Here is a 22,699-nt window from a genome sequence, read left to right as displayed (position 1 = left end):
ACCTGTAGGGGAAGATATGTTAAGGAAAGGTATTCACGAGAACGATGCACAGGACAGAAATCGATGGAGACGACTCATTCATTACGGCGACCCCATATAAAAATGGGTTACAGCTGGGAAGAAGAAGATGAAGAATATATGTATATTACCTCCTATCTTCTTATGCCACATCTGTTGCAATAATCTTATTGTACCTGTACCTCCATGAGCAAAGCCACTAGCCAATTTTATGAAGTAACGTATCTTGATCACCGCTATCTTTGACTACATTTAATTGCAACTGTACCGCCATGAGCAAAGTCATTTGCCGATTTTATTTCCTTCCGAAGAGAGAGAAAATTCACCAGAAAAGGAAGGGGTTCTCGTGAGCATTGACGAAGTGCCAATCACAGGGCTCTCGGCTCCGCGGGTACAACGCGTGCGCTTCCATGGCCGTACCATTTGTACCCAAGGGCGTCACGATGCAGATCAAAATATGGTTGAGCCGGATTTCATACAGCCGATTTTTTTTTTCCAGACTCATGATTGACCTCCGACCCCTTGTGCGCGCGTGAGGGTCATTCACCCTCCTCCACATCCCTCCCTCCCCCCTCCCTGGTACTCCTCTTCGTTAACCTTCCGTTGGTGTTCCCTCCTCCCTCCCTCCCTTGTATATCAAGAGGGAATGAGATGTATAAACTTCTAACATGTATTTAGAGACAGCGGAGTGAAGGGGGGAGTAGGAAAGGGGGTGGTGGGGGGGAAATTTTTGAATTTCGCCGAATATTTTATACGAGAAGTGAAGCCTTGCTCTATAGAGCTGCAATTAACCAAAGTCTCGATTGAGAAGGGGAAGAAGAAGGAAGGGGTAGGGGAGATTGGTAGGGTATAGGGGTAGGGGAAAGGGAGGGCTTGATTTGGAGGAAGAAGAAGAAGAAGAAGTAAGGGGTCTTTTAGGTTAAGCGTTGGGTGTGGAGATGTGGAGGCGGTCGGTGGTGGTGGTGGTGGCGGTGGAGGTTGGAGGTGGTCTGTGGGGGAGGGAGGGAGGGAGGGAGAAGTGGGTGGGGGTGGGAAAGGGGTGAAAGAGGAGAGGTCATACTTCAGGATGTGGGTGGAATAGAAGTTGCAGGCTTTCAGTCTCTTTGTTGGTAGATTGTAAAGTTCAGTTAAGCTTGTCAGCCGGCGGTATTGTATAATCGTGATGTTGTACTACATATCTTCTCTCTCTCTCTCTCTCTCTCTCTCTCTCTCTGTTCGGTCCTTTCTTCATTCTTTCTTTCTCTCGTTCTTTCTTCCCAGGCCTTTCCCGATGCATTTCTGTCTTGTTCTTTGTTGCTGTGAAGGCGACGCAAGTTTCAGCGCTAGAAGCGTGATTAAGAACTGCATTTATCACGAGTTGGGGCCACCACAAAGGAGTCTCATTAAAGCGAATTAAAATCCGAAGGATTCTCCCGTCACGGCGTTTCCAAGGGCTATTGGCTTCGACCAACCCACCTTTCACAACCGAGTTAGGTTTTATGAAAGAGACACACACACACACACACACACATACATACATATACATATATATATATATATATATATATATATATATATATATATATATATATATATATATGTGTGTGTGTGTGTGTGTGTGTGTGTGTGTGTGTGTGTGTGTGTTGAGAGTGTAGTATGCTGGTCATTTTTGCCAGATATAAATGATTTTAGTCGCCCTAATGCTCTCCTAACTCCTCGATTTCTTCGCACGCGCGCGCCCGCGTACACACATATATTTGTATATATATACACATATATATGTATACACACACACAGGCACAGACAATGAAGAACCAGAAAAGAGTCAACACTGATCATCGGAAGCGACCCAGGGAAGACTCAGGAACAACGCGAAGAAAAGGGGAGGTTGTGGGGGGGGGGGGGGGACAGACTGAGGGCTCTGTTACTTCTTGACCTTTGTGGGCATCACTTATTCCTTATCCCCCGCTCGAGGCGATGCACTTGTCGCTTGTCCTGTGCAAAGGGCGTAAGAGCACTGGTCCTCCACTCGGTGGGCATTTGCATGTGATGCCTAAAAAGGGTTCGGAGTGAGGTAGTAGGTGTGATACGTAGTAATTCTTAAATCTTTAATCTTTGTTCAACCTCGCGGTCCCGCGTTGAACCCTCTTATCTTATGAGGGCTTAAGACTGGCCTGAGTTTGTAAACTGCTCGTGATTACGAGTAACAATAGCAGGGTCCAGGTAAACATTCTTCAGTGGGAATATCAAATGGTATTTTTTAAAATTAGATTTCAGAGGTTACTGTTTTTTTAAGTACTTGTGTTTTATTTTAGTTTGTAGGGGCGGTAAAACCTATATATTTTTTTCTATTAAGGAGGAAATTTGTAATTTTGGGAGAATGGGTGTGTAGAATATAGGTATACATCACATGGAACCTCTTTCTATTGGATACAATGATAATGGTGGATGATAAGAGGAATTCTGAGCTAAAGAGAGTTAGAAAGTTCGACTTTTTGTCCCAAGAAACCCTTACGTTTCAGCATATTACGTGGGTGTTACTGAAAGCGGCTAATGGATTACTAGTGCGTATACGCACTATTTGTCCATAGATTTTTCACGTACACTACTATATGCACGTAAACGTTTCCTATAGATAAATAGCCCCCGTGTACAAAAATTTCTTTAAGATGTAAATTTACTCAAAATTGCACAGTGAATAAAAGACTTGATCAGTATCGATGAAAATTGAATATTCATTTGTCTTGCTGTACATTGTTATATAAGCAAAGTAAAATTTATTTAGCTTAGTGCGCGCAAATTTACGTGAGTATTGAACATTTATTTTGTTTGAAGTGCAGGCTTGCTTAAAATTGCACCGTGAATGATAGACTATGAATGTTTAGGAAAACTGACCATTTATCTTTCGCATATTTTATAAACACAGTAACTATATTTCTTTAGTTTAATGCGCGCATATTTACGTAAAACCACATTTCTTTAGTTTAATGCCCCCATATTTACGTAAGTAACGTAGAACATTTATTTTCTTTGAATCGCACGTGTGCTCAAAATGACACCGTGATTGATAGACGTTATATTTTGGGAAAATTGACAATTCATCTTATTTTATATTTCCTACACAAAGTAACGACATTGATTAAGTTTCCTGTAGACTATCTAATTTCCTGTAGAATCTGAAAGCACAGACTGTGGCGGCGTGGGCATAGGGAGAGAGAGTCGTCGGATGTGACCTTTGTAGCAACCGCATTACAGCAGGATTGAGGCGGCGTTCAGGGAAATGCCATCCGCGCTAAGTTTCCCTTTTTTCACTTCTGGATTTTGTTGACATTCTTCCGCTCGTCCTGGTTATCTTTAGTTTCGTCCGGTGCAGAGGCTCTGGGTCCCTTCCCACCCAACTTTCTTGTCACAGAATCGTTAGCTTATATATTGCTCCCTCGCTTGTTATTTCAGAGCTGAATGATATATCTCGGGCGTAAAGTTATGTTTTTGTGTTGTTGTTTTTTTGCTTTTAACTAACACGTAAGTCGTCTGGGATTGATGTGCGGCTTAAGAAATGTTGCAGGCTTTCGACACTGTCTTAACACAGAGTCGTTAGCGTATAGTAACATAGCTGCTTATTCATAGAGTCCTTGGTGTATAGTAACTTACCTTCTTATTTCAGAGTTGAATTACTTCTCTCTGGCGTAAAGATATGTACCTGTTGTATTTTTTCTTTCAACTAATTTATAAGCCGTCTGGGATTGATTAGCTGCTTAAGAAATAGTAAAATGCTTTCGGAATCTTGTGCTCTGAAGTGAGTGTTTAATCTGGAAGCAACTGCTGTGGTACTTCTAAGAAGAGATGCATATAGTTTTTATTAACAAGACATTTATTTTAGATTATATAAATCTCGATGGGAGGAATATAGTTTTTTCCCTCCGTTTATTCTTCTGTATTACTGCCAGTGACCCTGTGACGCTTACCTTGGCATTGCGACTCCGGCACTTATTAAGGGCGTTGCCAGTAGGTGATATCGTGGCTCGAAAGACCGTAGATTCTGTAGACAACTTAAACGCCAAGTTATAACTGATGAAAAATATGTTTCGATGATATCTTTAAATTATTATTTTTTAAAATTTCACTTGAGCAAGCTCAACAAGGCGAAACTTTTAATCGTAACGGGACGTTTGTCACCGCTGTATTCTTATCCTGGCCCCACCGTAGCGATTTTAGAATGTTGAGCAGACTATAGGCGAAACAAAGGCCAGGGACTTTGTGGCCTTATTAGACCTTCTTACTGAAACAGCTGCCATTGGGGCATTCGTATATCGCAAACATGTTTTGTCTATAAATTTGTCCCTGTTATACAAACTCGCGGGAACTATAGTAATATCTTACTCAACATTTCGTTCAAAGAAGGAAGAGATATTTATTGCTTTAATAGCACTCTCAGAATGCTTGTCTGCAGAAAATTTGACATCTTTGCAAATTATTAGCTTTTTTTTTTTACTGCCATAGTAAAAGAAGATTTAAAGATAAAGTGGTAAGATGATTCAAGAATGAAAAATTTGTCTGCATTATTATCATTATTATTTTTGGGGGGCGGGGGAATCTCTATCGCGAGAGTTTATACAATGTTTTAAGGGGTCCACAATAAATAAGATGTTAAAAGTTCGTGTATAATAAATTATACTTGAACTTTTAATGTTTTTATTATTTTGGACCCCTAGAACATTATTATTATTATCATTTTATTAGAAATAATGGCAGAATTCACAGAATTATTTTTAATAAGACATGTTTGAAAGAAGGTCTGTTACCAGCATATTATTATTATATTAAATTATAAATTATTATATATAATTATTATTATTATTGTTGTTGTTGTTGTTGTTGTTGTTCTTGTTGTTGTTGTTGCTGCTGCTGCTTCAGAAAGCAACGGGCCACTTCATGCCCCTATCAAGCTCAGATGAAAAAAAGAAAGAAAGAAAAAAGAGGTAATGGTTCTTACTTGATGAAATCTTAGGATTGCCTAATTGCCTTGAATGAATGCGAGATGTGATGACGTAGCGATTGCCACAAGGCCACCTCATGAGAAAGTGGAACTCCCACATTTGTCAGCGATTCCGCCTAGCACAAGGGATGAATCTAACGAAGAGGTGCTTTCTAATATCTTTGACTGGAGGATATGCGTTTGATTCAGCCCCTTCAAAAGCTACACCAAGGAAAGGGCATTAGAGAAGTCTTGTAGACAGATCTGAATAAGTCTAGAATATCAGCTATATATTCTTGACAGATCTGAATAAACCTAGAATATAGCCATATATTTTTGACAGATCTGAATAAACCTAGAATATAGTTAAATATTTTTGACAGATCTGAATAAGCCTAGAATATAGCTATATATTTTTGACAGATCTGAATAAGCCTAGAATATAGCCATATATTTTTGACAGATCTGAATAAGCCTAGAATATAGCTATATATTTTTGACAGATCTGAATAAACCTAGAATATAGCCATATATTTTGACAGATCTGAATAAGCCTAGAATATTAACTATATATTCTTGACAGATCTGAATAAGCCTAGAATATTAACTATATATTCTTGACAGATCTGAATAAGCCTAGAATATAGCTATATATTTTTAACAAATCTGAATAAGCCTAGAATATAGCTATATATTTTTGACAGATCTGAATAAACCTAGAATATAGTTATATATTTTTGACATATGAATAAGCCTAGAATATAGCCATATATTTTTTGACAAATCTGAATAAACCTAGAATATAACTATATATTTTTGACAGATCCGAATAAGCCTAGAATGTAGCTATATATTTTTGACAGATGTGAATGAGCCTAGAAATTATAAGCCTATATATTTTTTTTACATCTTGAATAAGCCCCCCCCTTAGAAATATAGCTATAATATTTTTGACAGCAATATGAATAAACCTAGAATATAGCCCATATATTTTGGAACAGATCTGAATAAGCCAAAAGAATATAGCCATAATTTTTTTAGTTTTTTTTACAGATCTGAATAAGCCAAGATATAGCTAATATATTTTTGACAGATCTGAATAAAACCAACTAGAATATAGTTTATAAATTTTTGAAAAAATTTTTTTTTTTTTGAAATTATGAAATAAAAGGCCCTTTAGGAAAATATAGCCATAATATTTTCGGACAGATCTGAAATAAGCCTCAGAATATAACTTACATATTTTTGACACGATTCTGAATAAGAGCTTAGAAATATAGCTATATATTTTTGACAATCTGAATAAAGCCCTATAATTAATAGCTATATATTTTTTTTGACAGCTTCTGAAATAAACCTAGAATAATAGCCATATATTTTTTGAGCAGCTCTAAACCATAAGCTTAAGAAATAATTAGCTTATATATTTTTGCACAAAATCTGAAATATGACCTAATAATATAGCTATATATTTTTTGACAGATATGAATAAGCCTAGAATATAGCTAATTATTTTTATTTTTGGCAGATTCTGAATAAGCCTGAGAATATAGACTATTTTTTTTATTTTTGAACAGAATATGCAATAAACCAGAATATACGCAATATTTTTTGACAAATCTGAAATAAGTCTAAATATACTTTTTTATAGATATTTTTGCAAAGTCTGAATTAAGTCCTAGAAATATAGCCTTATATTTTTATTTTTGACAGATACTGAATAATAACCTAGAATATAGCAATATCTTTTTTGACAAATCTGAATTTTTGAAGCTAGAATATAGCTAATAAATAATTTTGACCACGATCTGTAATAAGCCAAGAATATAGCTAATAATATTTTTGACAAAGATCTGAATAAAATAGCCTATAGTTAATATAAAATTTTTGACATATGAATAAGCCTTAAAAGAATTAAAGCCATATTTTTTTTTTTTTATTTTCGAAAAACCCAGAAATCTGAATAAGCCATAGAATATGGTACTCATTTATTTTTTGACATAGATCTGAATAAAAGCCTTAGAATAATAGCTTAATAATATTTTATTTTTTGGAGCAAATCTGGAATAAGTCCTATAATATAGCTATTATATTTTTTTGACAGCTCTGAATAAAGCCTAGAATATAGCCAATATATTTTCTTTTTGACAGGCTCTGAAAATTAAACCTTAGAATATTAGCTAATATATTTTTGACAAATCTGGAATAATGCCTATAATATAGCTATACATATTTTTTGACAGATCGTGAATAAGCCTATAATCATAGGGCTAATATATTTTTTGGCAGATCTGAATAGCCTAAAGAATTATGGCTATTTTTATTCTTTGGACAGATATGAATAAAACCTATGAATTATTAGCAAATATATTTTTGACAAATCATGAATTAAGTCCTAGAATATCAGCTATATATTTTTGGAACAGATCTGAAATAAAGCCTAGAATAATAGGCCTATATAATTTTGACAGATATGAATTTAAACCTAGAATAATAGGCCAATATTTTTGGAACAAATCTGAATAAGCCTAGAATATAGCTTTTTTTTATATATTTTTGACAGAATCTGAATAAGCCTAAGGAATTATAGCTAATATATTTTTGGACAATATGAATAAACCTTTTTAGAATATAGCAATATATTTTTGGACAAATCTTGAATTAAAAAGCCTAGAATATAGCTTATATATTTTTGACAGATATGAATAAAGCCCTAGAAATATAGTATATATTTTTGACAGATCTGGAATAAAGCCTAAAGAATATAGCCTATATATTTTTTTGAACAAAGATTCTGAATAAGCCAAGAATATAGGCTAATATTTTTTGACAGATCTGAATAAACTATTTTTGGCTATAGTTTATATATTTTTGACATATGAAATAAGCCAAGAATATCAGCTATATATTTTTGACAGATATGGAATAAACCTAAAAGAATATAGCTATATATTTTTTTGACAAATTTTCTAATAAGCCTAGAAATAGCTAAATTATATTTTTGGCAGCCTCTGAATAAAGCCCAAGAATATAGCCATATATATTTTTGAACAGATTATGAATAAACCTAGAATAAATAGCCTATATTTTTTGACAAATCTGAATAAGCCAAGAATATAGCTATTTTGATAAATTTTTTGCAGATTGGAATAAAGCCTAGAATATAGCTATATTTTTTTGACAATTTTTCTGGAATAAGCCTAGGAATCTGGCTAATTAATATTTTTGGCCTAGATCTGAATAAGCCTAGAATTAATAGTTTTATTTTTGACCAGATTATGGAATAAACCTAAGCAATATAAGCAATATTATTTTTGAACAAATCTGAAATAAGCCTACGAATTTATTAGCTATATATTTTTTTTGGAAAGAATGTTGAATAAGCCGAGAATATTAGCCATATATTTTTTACAGATCTGAACAAACCTAGAATATAGCTATATGTTTTTGACAGATCTGAAGAAGCCTAGAATACAGCTATATATTTTTTGACAAATCTGAACAAGCCTAAAATATTAGCTATATGTTTTTGACATATCTGAAGAAGCCTAGAATATAGCTATATATTTTTTGACAAATCTGGATAAGCCTAAAATATTAGCTATATATTATTTGACAGTTCTGAATAAGCTTAGAATATAGCTATATATTTTTGACAGTTTTGAATAAGTCTAGAATATAGCTATATATTTTTGGAACGGGGAAGAGACCTACTATGTTCATAAAAGAAAATACCAAATTTTAACAGAACAGATTTGGGAGACTGAACTGTATGATCTCACGTAGACAAGTCAAACATAATCGAAGTCCCAAAATGTTGACAGGAGAGATATTTAGCCTATTTTCTTTAAAAAATTCTAGAAAAGGTGGGGGTAGAGTAAGCAGACTATAAGGTGATAAAGACTCATATAGGCATTAAAATTGATTAAATTATTGTATTCATTTGAGAGATCTTAGGATCATAGATGATAGACGGAGACGCTTCCCCAGATGGTGTTTGAACAGTGGTTGGTGGCTTGGAGACAAAGGAAAGACGTGCAGATGAATGAATAATTGGGAAAAGCGTAAATAGGAGGTGTAATAGACTGCAAAGGCCAGTAATAATGAGAAAAACTAAGGAAATGATCCACTATAACCCTAAAGTTCTAGAAATGGAGAAGAAAAGGGATGTAACTTCATCATCGTATAAATATATCAGTTAGACGAGAAGCCCATATTATGTTTGCTGAAAGGAAGAAGTTACGCGAATAGAACAGTATACCAGATATTAGAAAGACTTGGGGAACTCAGGAGCGAACATCACAAATATCTAAAACGCTATTGAAAGGATGACAAAATCAGCAAGCTTTGAAAGCATATCTCCAGCAGATCTTGCAAAAATCATACAGCTTATCTAAATTAATGTGTGCGCTAAAATTTTCATCATCTAATGATATAGAAGGCTCCATACACAGTGCTAATGGTAAAAAATGATTAATCAGGAAAGTTTCTCTCCAAGGTTTTGATGGGAACTTTGCTTTGGATCGGACTGAACCAGTTCATGCTTCTTAGAACTTGGGTCTGACTAGAAATTATCAGTTAATCTGAAATATCGGGTGCCCAGGAGTTGGTTCATCCCAGACTTCCATAAGAAATGGTTTTGCTTAGATCTCTAATTTTAGTCTTTTCCAGAATTTCACGCCAGACTTAATTCGTTTTTCATCAATGGAAGTTTGTTGGATCTCTCTCTCTCTCTCTCTCTCTCTCTCTCTCTCTCTCTCTCTCTCTCTCTCTCTCTCTAATTAGCAATAATCATGGCAAGATAAGAACCACTCTTGTTTGGATGAAGTATCTCTTTGTTCATTTTATCTTAGATAGCAGAAATGCTTTTGATTTTTTATCCACCCTACGAGCTTATTATCAATTTGGGTTGTTTTTGCCTCTCTCTCTCTCTCTCTCTCTCTCTCTCTCTCTCTCTCTCTCTCTCTCTCTCTCTCTCATTTGCAGTGGGCTAGAGATATTGTCAAGTGTCTCTTGTTTGTAGGATGGTAATGAATGATAGTTTTCGTCTTAAGTTTTGTAATATTGAGAAATGAATTTAGAAATAGAAATTGTTCGAGAAAGCGATGAGTACAGACAAAAGTAACTAATACAGATAAGGCTGTCTCTTATAGTCTCTTCAATATACTTATCAAAGGAATCAATTCTGCTTTTCAGTTTTTAATAATAATCCTTCGTACTTTTGCCCGTTTTTATTATTACTTCTACAATTTTCGTCCTCAAAGTACACGTACATATTCGCCAGCTGACATACATAGATCTTGTTAAAGCATACAGATTTTTTTTTATTAGTGAATCATGTTTCAAAATATATTTATATACGCATATGAGTAACATCTTTTCAAGAATGTGCAATAATTCTTTGACGCTGCATCAGAAGTCCGTGGCATCCGCTACACAAGCTCTGCTACCAATTCCTCACTGGGGAACTTTTCAAAATACTATGTATCCATTAATGTGGCAGAACCCAATGGCCCCTGTCATTGCCTGTTGGATTTTTAACCTTAACTCCATCCATTATCCCGTTGCCAATGGTTTCTGGTGGTTCTGGTGTTCAGCTTAGGCAAAGCCACAACTTTCAGTCTATGTATCAATAAATTGTCAGTCCACGAGGAGAGCAGAACTTACGTATCTTAAAAAAAAGTTTCATTCCACAAGGCAGCTGGACTTCTCAGTCTTACGTATCTATAACAGCTTCAGTCCACAAGGCAGCTGGACTTCTCAGTCTTACGTATCTATAACAGTTTCAGTCTACAGGGCAAACCGGTTTGTCCGCCAAGGGTTGGAGTGTGCCAGTTAGAGGAACGGAAAAGTAGGGGTGAGACATCCATCCTTATCCTACAACCCTGTTTGCCTTGGGTTGGGGCTGGATAGGGGAGACAGCAGCTCCCTTGGTTCCGGCGCGCTCGTAATGATAATAATGATAATGATAATAATGAATGTATGTCCGTACCACACCAGAATTGCTTATGAATTTAACGGACAACAAACACCGAATTAACTCAGGAAAACTATACATTTCGGGTGAAGGATTGTCATCCGAAATTTACGGGTTTTCCTGAGTTAATTTCTGCTTTGGGATTAACGGCCCATGAAAACAGGCAAACCATAAATTGCGGTCGATACTTCTTCAGAAATTTATGTCTTGTTTTCAGTTTATTTTCAGTTCTACGGCATCAGAACATAAGTAGTACTTCTGCACGCCGTAGTATTTTTCGTGTTTTAGTTTAATAAAGCTAACTGTGCCCCTAGCAAAAGTTTACTTCCCATAAACTTGAATATTTTTTTAAGAGAAACTTTTGGTGTTACTACTGAATTTGATTTTAAATATACCTGAGTACGACAAACACACGCACGTATGTATAACTTGATCACGAAATATATAAAACGTGATGCTATGTATAAATAAAGGTAATGTCACCTTTATTTATATGTATGTATATATATATATATATATATATGTGTGTGTGTGTGTTTGTGGGTGCTGTGTTGTGTGTGTGTGTGTGTGTGTGTGTGTGTGTATCTGTAAGCAAACTTTCCCTTCACTCTTTATTCCTCCTTGGTAAGAAATCCATGTTTAGAGAGTGTTTGAAATTCTGGGGAGCGAGTAAAAAAATGTAATACATATGGCAGCGGCGGAGTGACTGGCTTCTTTTAAAGGACTTGGTTTGGAATATTTTGTTCCAGAATAAGGAGAGAGCGATGAGCGAGAGAGGAGAGAGAGAGCGAGAGAGACGAGCGAGAGAGAGAGAGAGAGGAGAAAAGCAGTTACGACAATTTCTTATGCCAACATTAGATCGTTGTTGAGGGTTATTTTAGAGGAAGGGAGGAGTTGGGGTCGGTGTGGGGGGGGGGGGGGGGGGGGGGGGTGATGGGGCATTTGCATTGGAAGCCCCTGTCTAAAAGTTCCTTTGACCGACAGTTTCTTTGTTTTCTTTTTCCATTTTTAATCCACCTTTAGTGTTTCACCTTTGCGTTAGTCGAGTGTGTATAAGTGTACTGTGTTGTTGTTATGGTATTAATTTTACTGGGGCTGTGAGTCCGTGTATTAATAGTAACGGGAGTTGATACTCAATAGATACGTTACGTGCATACTTATATATACACACAGATATATATAATATATATATATATATATATCTATATATATATATATATATATATATATATATATATCCTATGTAGCACGAAGGAACACGTGCTTGAGTAGATCCTGAAATCCACGGTAGGAAGGTGAGTGAAACTGGAGACTTGGAACAATTACTATCGTAGTCTATTCTGCATTTTAAAGTGCACACTAAATATAACAGAAGTTGGCAGACCTTTATAAAGAAAACTTTATGAAAATTAACCGCTTCAAATACCTCACAAAAGGCGTTTTGGCAGTTCATCATTTTCTTCTATCTCGTACGCACTCATTCCTGTACTTCATTAATGCCACCTGTCCGACACTTTCTAGGTCTTCCTCTTCTCCTATTCCTCCTTCCTAAAATTTTTGAATTATGTGCTGTTTTCGTTTACTTGTCTTCCATTCTTTCCGCATGACCAAACCGTCTCAAAACACAGGTCATGTCTCCAGCCACTCAAACCTTTGTGCCACTTATTTATCAGTTCTGAATGGATTTATTTCATATCAAAAGGTTCGGTCTAGCAGTGAGATTTGCTTCAGGATACTTTTTCTCGAGGGCCAGGACTGCAGCATATGAAGTCTGGCCTTCGTTGACGACAGCTCTGAACTTGGGAAGTGCCGGGAAATCTGCGTAACTCGTATTCGGTGCCGATGTCGAGGGGAGCTGGTTACTGTTGGTGGTACTGGGTGCCAAATACTTCTTCTGTTTTTTTTTCTTTTTCTTTCTCTCGTATTTTAAAAAATAATTGTCTGTTAGTTGAAGTGTAAAAATGTTTATTTTTAAGTGATCAAGAATTTTGCTTTCAATTTGAACTATGAAGAAGAGCCTAGCACAGCCCGGTATATCTCCTCCTTCCCATGTTGACTGGAAATATTTATTTGTGCATGTTAAGCAATACCGTTGTATTGCGTGTGTGTTTGTATGTATCCACACTTTTATTTATATATCTTGGGTGAACTAAATTCGAAGAAAAAGAAAGTAACTGTTTTGTTACGGAGAACACGCGTGACCATTGTAAAATGATGTATTTGAATATAAAGAATTGAATAAAAGCTTGAACCAATGTTTTTTCTTCGGCAAACTTCTTGAGGGACTTCTTTCGGAAGGGAAGAATGGCGAACAGTATCCGTAATTATTTGACTCTTTTTCATCGTATTTCTCAAAAAATTTGTTCTGAATTCAGTGAGCCATTTATATTCATCTCTCCGTAGGGAGTTAATACCGCCAGTGCGCCTCACGTGGTACACTGTAGACAGTACTTAAGGTTCCTTGCAGCGTCCCCTCGACCCCTTAATGCAACCTCTTTCAGACCTTTTACTATACCTCCATTCATATTCGCTTTCTTCCATCCAACTTTCCACTATCCCTCACAATTATTTCAAGGTGCAACTGCTTTGAGGTTTTCTTCCTGTTACAACTTTCAAATCTTCCTACACTCAAGTTCCTTTTCAGCGCTGAATGACCTCATGGGTCCTACCGCCTGGCCTCTGGCTGAAATTCCATATTCTATTCTATCAAATAATTCAATGGCATCGCACAGATCACACTCACACAGAGTGTGTGTGTGTGAGTGTATTTATCTGTGGTCATCCTATTCAGGACGCGATATTGTACCGGATCGAAGATTTAGCCAGCCTTGTGCTGGCACGGGCTCTTGCTTATAACAGCCCGTAACTGTGAATTTAACGACTGTACCTGTGAACATAACCATTCGGCTCAATTTAACCACTGGGCTGAGAATGCAAAGGCATTAGTGGGAGAGAAAGCGTTATAGCAGCGAGTCCCGGTAAGTAGGAGGATGTGGGAAGGAAAGGATAAATTTCGATTTGGAGAAATAGAGCGATATTGTCTTAGGCTGGTCCTAGAGGCACTATACATATTCACCCGTTGACTGCTGAGTGAATTGTGAACTCGTTGTATGGGAAATTTAACATCTTTATTAAGGAAAGTCCTTAGTATTCTCCACTGACCAGTTGACCGCAAAATTTTGTTCATTATATAACTCATCCCCAGTCCTTTTAAGCCTTGTCGCTTCTCACGGACTATGGACAAAGTTCATCTCGGCAACTTCCATCGTTTAAGTTCAGTATCCACGCTTCATTTGTATTACTGAAGGTGGGGCCAAAAATCATCCGTTACGTTCAAAGTTTTGCGTCCGTTGACGCTCCTCCTGTCTTCCAAACCTTTCTTTCCAGTTTCAGAAACTTATTCAGGGATTCAACTCCTGTGTCATTCTATGATAGGACGTTGAATTTGCCTCGTAAGAATCAGTTATTTTTATCTTGACTGGTTAAGAGGCCCACGCACGTATATTGTGTGTGTTTGTGTGTATATATATATATATATATATATATATATATATATATATATATATATATATATATATATATATATATATAATACCATGGTCTTTTGGCTTTTCAGATTAGCTGACTTTTTCTCTCCTGTCAAACTGGAATTGTCTTCTGCTTTCATTGTCTCATTGTCTGGGAACCATAAAACCTCACATTATTCACGAGGAAGGCTCTGTATGTATGTGTGTGTGTGTATAATATATTAAATATATATATTATATATATATATATATATATATATATGTGTGTGTGTGTGTGTGTGTGTGTGTTGTGTGTGTGGGTGGTGGGGAGAGAGAGAGAGAGAGAGAAAAGGGGTGTCTGATAGAATATAAATCCCTGGTGATACACCTGAAACCCGACCCCCATCATTACGGAGCCATCTTTTGAGAAATCTATTTCCTTCCCGAATATTAGCGGTTGTCTTTTTGGCAGTCAAGAAAAGAAAGAATATGAGGAGAGGAGAAGGGAGACGCGAAGCTGGCTGGCCGCGTGTGTCCCTGCGCCATGCGAGCTCGCAAGCCCGCTTGTATGTGTGTGTGTGTGTCTGTGTCTTGTGCCTTTGGAACGGTCACGCTCCTGTAATCGGGATTCTGCCATTCACACGAACCACCCTTCATATTGCCCAACGACCTCTCTCTCTCTCTCTCTCTCTCTCTCTCTCTCTCTCTCTCTCTCTCTCTCTCGTGAAAATACGAAATATTTTTGTTCGCTCTCTCTTGCCTGTATCTAGATTTAATCGGTTTTCTATTTCGGAAAAAGAAAAATAGTTCAGTGAAATATTCTGTTAATAACGATAATCTCTCTCTCTCTCTCTCTCTCTCTCTCTCTCTCTCTCTCTCTTATGTCTCCTTCTTCGCCCTATTTTCGGCCTCGTCGATTATATGTTATTTCCCCTTTCTTCCAGCTGGTCGTCTATTCTATTGTGTATAGTTTTATCCAACCCGATGCCTCTCTCTATGCAGTGCCCTGATGGCACTTGACCTGAGAATAGGGTCGTCCTGGGGGTCGTCTTGCCCTCATTCCCCTCTCCTTGATAACCCGAGTTTATCAGCCATCCATCGTCCGTCTTTCCACGAGGGTTAATCTTGCGTCCATATTGTGCTTAATAGCGTTTTCTCTATCGTTTTTCCTACGATCGCCGTCTACTTATCCCTCATTTCCTCGAGAACGTTAATCTTTATCTTTTTAATCTAAGTTTTTTATTTTTTCATCCGTTGTTTCTTTATCTAGATTCGTTATTGTCCATTCGCTCCTGCCATTATTCTATGTTCTCCTTCTTTCTACTTAGGATCGATGTGTTCTAATCTCCCATTGGCTCGAGATCATTAATCTGTATCTTTTTAGTCTAAGCTTTTTTCATCCTCATTTCCCCTTTAACTCTTACTTCCAGTTGTGTCTTCCACAAGTCTTTTCTCTCTCTTCGATCTCAGGAAACCGTCCTCCCTCCCTCCACCTCCCTCCTAACGGGGGGGAAGAGGAGGGGGGAAAGGAGAGTTGGGGGGTGGGGCTTACACACCCCCGTTTACTCTCCTCCCCTCCCTTTTTCCGTCTTCTGACTCGATACGTTATCCAACTTGTAACTATCACCCGTAACTACACCCAATGTTTCTCTCTCTCTCTCTCTCTCTCTCTCTACTGTGCCTCACCCGAAAACGTACCCTAAATCTCTCTTTCTCTCTCTCTCTCGCTTTCATCTCAGGGGGTCCTCTCAAGTCACCCTCCCCTCCCCTCCTCCTCTCCTCCTCCTCCTCCACCCATCCTCTCCTCCCCACCACCCTTCCCCATCTTTTCCCATGGTGTCTTCAACCCCATCCATTGATCTCCTCACCGCAAGACACATGTGTTCTTGCGCCCCCTTGCGTGCAGCCACGATGAAATTAGATGCTTTATGAATACTATAATATATATATATATATATATATATATATATATATATATATATATATATATCTGAATAATTATCACATCACCGTGATTCATATAGATTATTCGAGCAACAATGTCCTTTAATATCTAATTCGCTCTACCTCGAAATTGATATAATTTTTGTATATATACCGAGGGGGAATTTTTTAGTTGATAATAATTTCGTCCCATCTTGGGATCGAACCACCGTCCAGCGGACAGGGACGAAATAAAGACGACAGTGACTTTACATATATGAAAATATATCAGTTCCGAGTGGGGCGAATTAGATATTAAAGTACATTTCTAGCTCGAATAATATAATATATATATATATATATATATATATATATATATATTATATATATATATATATATATATTATAAATGTACATATATACATACACATTTATATATATATATATTTGTGACTCACATCGGGACCGAACCCGGTTTTTTTCAGGTGAGGTGAGAGTCCAGGGTGTTAGCAATTCATCCGCGCATGTGACACGTTCACGCGAATGACCGGGGTTCGATCCTGATGAAGGGTCAGTCATTTATTTCTGTGAAACGCACTCCAGTGTGTTTATTGTGTGTCTGTATATATATATATATATATATATATATATATATATATATATATATATATATCCAGAAATATCGTTTCATGTCCGGTGCATTATGCCTCCATGATAAGGTACTTTGATTAATTATTAGTGCTCCGTCACCGGCAGGATTCTTTACGTTCCTGGGTTTTTGAGACAAGGATAGATCATTGAACGCCATATTATTATTCTACAATTGTGTAACAAAAATTCATAAATTTATATATACACACATAAACACCCAATCCCCCCACACACACACACACGTGTTTTTATTATATATATATATATTGTTATTGTTACCAAATTTTATATATATATGCGCATATGTATGTATATTTATATGTATACACACACACACACACACACACACACACATATAATATATATATATATTATATATATATATATATTATGATAGCGCATATTTACTCTTAACGGTTAAGGAAAACGTGCCTAGTATTCAAGTATTTACACAGTATCTCATCCCCCAAAACTGTAGGTATTCTATATTTGCCTCTGTTATATATCTATTTATAATTATGCTGAGGCATTTATATATATATATTATATATATATATATTATATAATATTATAATATATGTATATATATGTATACATATACACTCTTTCCCAATAAAAGCAAACGCTTTTGATACAAGTAATGTTCTTGCACAACAGTGCCCAAGCGAGACGCAACTCGGTGATATATAAAATGGTGTTGTCTTTTGCGTAAAATGTTTGCATTCCCCCGTCTTGCTGAGGATGTAGCGCGTATGTTAGCTTGCGTTTATCCTGCGAGAGAAAAACTACCGAGAGAGAGAGAGAGAGTGAGAGAGACGCTGCCTCCGATAAGAGAGAGAGAGAGAGAGAGAGAGAGAGAGAGAGAGAGAGAGAGAAATTATTGTATCATGAGAAGGAAAGTGATCAATAACGTAGCCAATGTACCCAGTGACCGGCGTCGACGCCCTGCTGTCTACTTAGACCCTTCCCCCCCTACTCCCTTCGCTGCTGCCGTCGGCGTCGGCGTCGGTGTTGCTGTAGCTGCTTCTGCTGCTTTGCTGCTGCTGTTGCTGTTGGCGTCCTTCTCCCCATCTTCTTCCGTTCCGTTCCCGGGTCCCTGCTGTCCTGGAACACCCTCCGCCCTTACCCACGGACTTTTCCATACCCAGCCTCGTCCTGCCCCTCCTACCCCGGCTGCCGCTGCTGCTGCTGCTACATCTGCGTGCGTGTGTGCAAGCAGCTGGCTCTGTTGTAAGTTCGATAAGGGCGCAGGCGTCTTCTTCTTCGTCTTCGTCTCCTTCTTCTTCTTCAGCTCCGTTTTCTCCGCTGTTTTTCTTCTTGTTCTTTTGAGTCCTTGAAGCTCAAAAATAGAAATTGACAAAGGAGACTGCCTTCCCATTTCTCAGTTCCCGGCCTTTTCCTTTTTTTTTTTTTTCTTTTTTTTTTTTCTTCTCTCTTCTCCTTCGTCTTCTTTTTCTTCTTCGGGTCCAAATGAAACGCGCTCTGTTATTATTTCGTTATGATTATTCATCCCGAGTCGACGAAACTATGATTGTTGCTTTCTTGTACGAGGAAGGAAGGAAGGAAGGTTGCTCCTGTCTTTAATGAGACGCTTCTCATTACCCGGGAATTATATGAGTTCGAAGAGGATTTTGTGCTTTTCAATTCGCAAGCGATCTTTTTGTTTTTATTTTATCAGTAGTGAGATTACTAGCGAATGTTGTATTTGCTGTTCGTTTGTAGAAATCGTAGCAACTCTCTCTCTCTCTCTCTCTCTCTCTCTCTCTCTCTCTCTCTCTCTCTCTCTCTCCAGAAGCAGTACTAGAATGACATTGTTCTTAAATTCGTAAACGATTTTCATTTATCAGTATTCAGATTACAAGCGAATATTGTATTTCCCGTTCCTGGATAGAAATAGCAACGCTCTCCTCTCTCTCTCTCTCTCTCTCTCTCTCTCTCTCTCTCTCTCTCACACACACACCAGAAGCACCAGGAACCCTCCACCTTTAAAAAACGAGAGATATGAACTTTTGTTATGAAAGAACGGGTCTCTCTGTCGTTCGGCGTTCAGTGGAAAATATTGCAGTAAGAACACGTGGTGATTGAACCTTTTTTCATATATTTTTTTTTTGAGGGGGTGCGGTTGGAAATAGTCGAGAGAGAGAGAGAGAGAGAGAGAGAAGAGAGAGAGAGAGAGAGAGAGAGAACTGCCTCGCGTGTGCGGGAATTAATTCCTGTCGCATATCTTTGCTCTTATCCTGTTTATATACTCTCCTCAGGGGTGACGACAAGTGCTAGGAGCGTGTGTGTGTGTGTGTGGTGTGTGTAAGTGCTTCCTATTCTATAGGTAAATTTTCTTATCAATGATTTTTGCACTATGGGTCGAGCTCTCTCTCTCTCTCTCTCATCTATATATATATATATATCTATATATAATATCTATATATATATATATATATATATATATATATATATATATATATATATATGTATATAAAGATATATGCCACGAAGGAAAAATAAACGAATGAGTAACTGCGAGACCTTTCGACGTTTCCATTCGTTTATTTTTCCTTCGTGGCATATATCTTTGTATTTATGGATTTATCACGTTCCTAACTTTCGTGATTCAGTTATACATATGTATATGTATGTATGTGTATTTATTGTGTATAATATATATATATATATATATATATATATATATATATATATATAATAATATATATAAACTGTACTGTAGAGGCACCTGTGCAATTAACGTGGGGATCGATTAATATAATAAACTGAATTGTATCTATATATCTTTTATTTTAGTTTATTGTGCAATCACCAGTTGATGTGATAATGTAACTGGATTTTAGTTTTCCCCCTTATTAGTCTTAAGGAAAGATCATATTTTTCACCATCGTCGATTATTACAAGTCAATAATTTTGCGACTATATTTAGCATGTTCCAAAAAGCAGGAGTCAATTATGTACGTTATATTTCGCCAATAAGGGGTTGACACTAATTAACCTCTGTACAAAGAACTTAATAACATACTCGTCATTAACCTCATTATTAAAGTAGAACCTTTACGGGAGGCCTCATGAATACCGTATCGACTCTCCACACAATGCGCCACTCTCCTCGGCTTTTTCTCTCTCTCTCTCTCTCTCTCTCTCTCTCTCTCTCTCTTCTTCTTCTTCTTCTTCTTCTTCTTCTTCTTGGGTCCCAAAACTTCCTCCGGATTATGTAATCTTCTCTTCAACCTATTGTCGTCCATTCTCTCCGGTGACAAACCTCTTCGCAAAACTGTGGCTCTTCTTTTCCCTTGTGCTTACATTCTTTTTTTTTTTTTTTTGTTTTTTTTTTTTTTTTTCCAATTTTAGTTTTTTTAGCTCAATCTCGTCTCAGCAGATTTCAGCCTATTCTGTGCAGCTACACAAGTGCATGCTTCGTGTCAGTTGATTACAAAACCACATTACAATAGAAATATATATACACACACACACACACTCACACACACACACATATATATATATATGTATATATATATATATATATATATATATATATATATATATATATAAATGTATGTGTATATTTTATTCATGAATAAAGAGTGTTACTAAGAGGTTGATTTCATTGTTAGTCCGCTGACTGTTCTGTGACCCCCCAACCTTTTTGTATTCAATTAGGACTTATATCTACTATATATGTGCATATATATATGTGCATATATATATATATATGCGTGTATATGTGTGTGTGTAAATATATATATATATATATATATACATACACACACACACATACACGCCTTAATATAACCAGCATGCCCTTTGGCCCGGTGTATATCATAATAAACTTAATCATTAAAAGATAAATTGAAATGTAACCCCTCGTATGTTCTCTCGTTTGTATCCATTTCTTTATTTACTGTTGATTCTCTTCATTCCATTATTCGCCACTCCACTTCTTTTAGCCGTTCATTTTCCTCCATTCAGTGGGTAAAGACGCCCGCTCCGACAATACAGTCGAGATGAATAGGGCGTTTGTATCGCCTGTATCGATGTAATGAAGCCTCGTGTACCGGCGCTCCGAATCCTTGGACCCTGTCATTTGCGTCGACAAAGACAGCTCTTGTGCGCAGCGATAGCGGTGATAATGACCGTGTTGATGATGGTGACCTGGGTGATGGTGATCACGATGTTCCGTCACTCTTACACGTTCCTGTAGTCTCAAGTTCTTGGGTTCTAATGTCCCCGTATTCATTCGTTCCTGGATTCTCAAGTTCTTAGATTCTAACGTTCCTGGATTCTAACGTTCCGGGATTCTCCAGTTCTTGGATTCTAACGTTCCCGTATTCTTACTTTTCTGGAGTCTCAAATTCTTGGATTCTAACGTTCCCGTATTGTTACATTCCTGGATTCTCCAGTTCTTGGATTCTAACGTTCCCGTATTCTTACGTTCCTGGATTCTCAAGTTCTTGGATTCTAACGTTCCCGTATTCTTACGTTCCTGGATTCTCACATTCTTGGATTCTAACGTTACCATATTCTTACATTCCGGGATTCACAAGTTCTTGGATTCTAACGTTCCTGTATTCTTACGTTTCTAGATTTTAAAATTCTTGGATTCTAACGTTACCGTATTCTTTCGTTCCCCGATTCTCAAGTTCTTGGATTCTAACGCTCCTGGATTCTCAAGTTCTTGGGTTCTAACATTCCCGTATTCTTACGTTTCTGGAGTCTCAAGTTCTTGGATTCTAACGTTCCTGTATTCTTATGTTTCTGGATTCTTAAGTTCTTGGATTCTAACGTTCCCGTATTCTTACGTTCCCGGATTCTCAAGTTCTTGGGTTCAAATGTTCCCGTATTCTTACGTTTCTGGATTCCTACGATCAAGTATTTTTGACGTTCATGGAAGCTTACGTGCCTGTATTCTCTGATCCTGTATTCTTACGTTCCTATATTCTTACATTCCTGTATTCTTACATTCCTGGATTCTTACGTTCATGTACTCCCACGTTCCCGGATCCTTACGTTCCTGTATTCTTACGCTCCTGAATAGTTACGCTTCCGTATTCCTGTGTTTCTGTATTTATATGCTCTTTTATTCTTACATTCATATATTCTTACGTTCCTGTATTCTTAGGTTCCTATATTCTCATGTTCATTACTTACATTCCAATATTCTTATATTCCTGTATTCTTTCTTACATGTATTCTAACGTTCCTAATTCCTTACTTATCCTGAATTCCTTACGTTCTACGATCCAATGGAATTCTTTAACGTTATTCCTTACGTTCCTGTATTCTTTTTTACATGTATTTTTACGTTCCTGTGTTCTTACGATCCTGAATTCTTACGCTCCGGTATTCTTACGTGCCTGGATTCTTACGTTCCTGAATTCTTGACGGATTCGTCGCCATGAGAGAAATCCTTTGCTATGGATGCCTTGTGGTTTAGTCAGTTTATTGTCCATTAATAAATAGCAAAGTTGGCCAGCAATTCTTGTATGGTCGACCTTCGTTATTTTGTGGAACAGAAGTACAGAAATGTAAAGAGACGTAAAGCGTGGCTTTAGGAAATAAATAGGAACACTCCTCCGTATGTCATCATTATGTGGAACAGAAATGAATATAAAGAAAAGTGTAAAGCGTGGCTTTAGGTGTAAAGAAAAATAAAGTATCGCTTTAGGA

General features: G+C 37.1%; 1 protein-coding gene across 4 annotated transcripts in view; it reads left to right on the top strand.

Annotated features, from left to right (window-relative positions):
• LOC135207482 (protein abrupt-like) overlaps positions 1–22,699 on the top strand; it is a 322,624-nt gene that overhangs the window by 265,179 nt on the left and 34,746 nt on the right. The gene's annotated exons all lie outside the window — the stretch shown is intronic.

Source organism: Macrobrachium nipponense, chromosome 32 (assembly GCF_015104395.2).
Source record: "Macrobrachium nipponense isolate FS-2020 chromosome 32, ASM1510439v2, whole genome shotgun sequence".
In the NCBI taxonomy this organism is placed as follows: domain Eukaryota; kingdom Metazoa; phylum Arthropoda; class Malacostraca; order Decapoda; family Palaemonidae; genus Macrobrachium; species Macrobrachium nipponense.
Note: the sequence above shows the minus strand (reverse complement) of the source record. Positions and strands in the feature narration are given on the sequence as shown.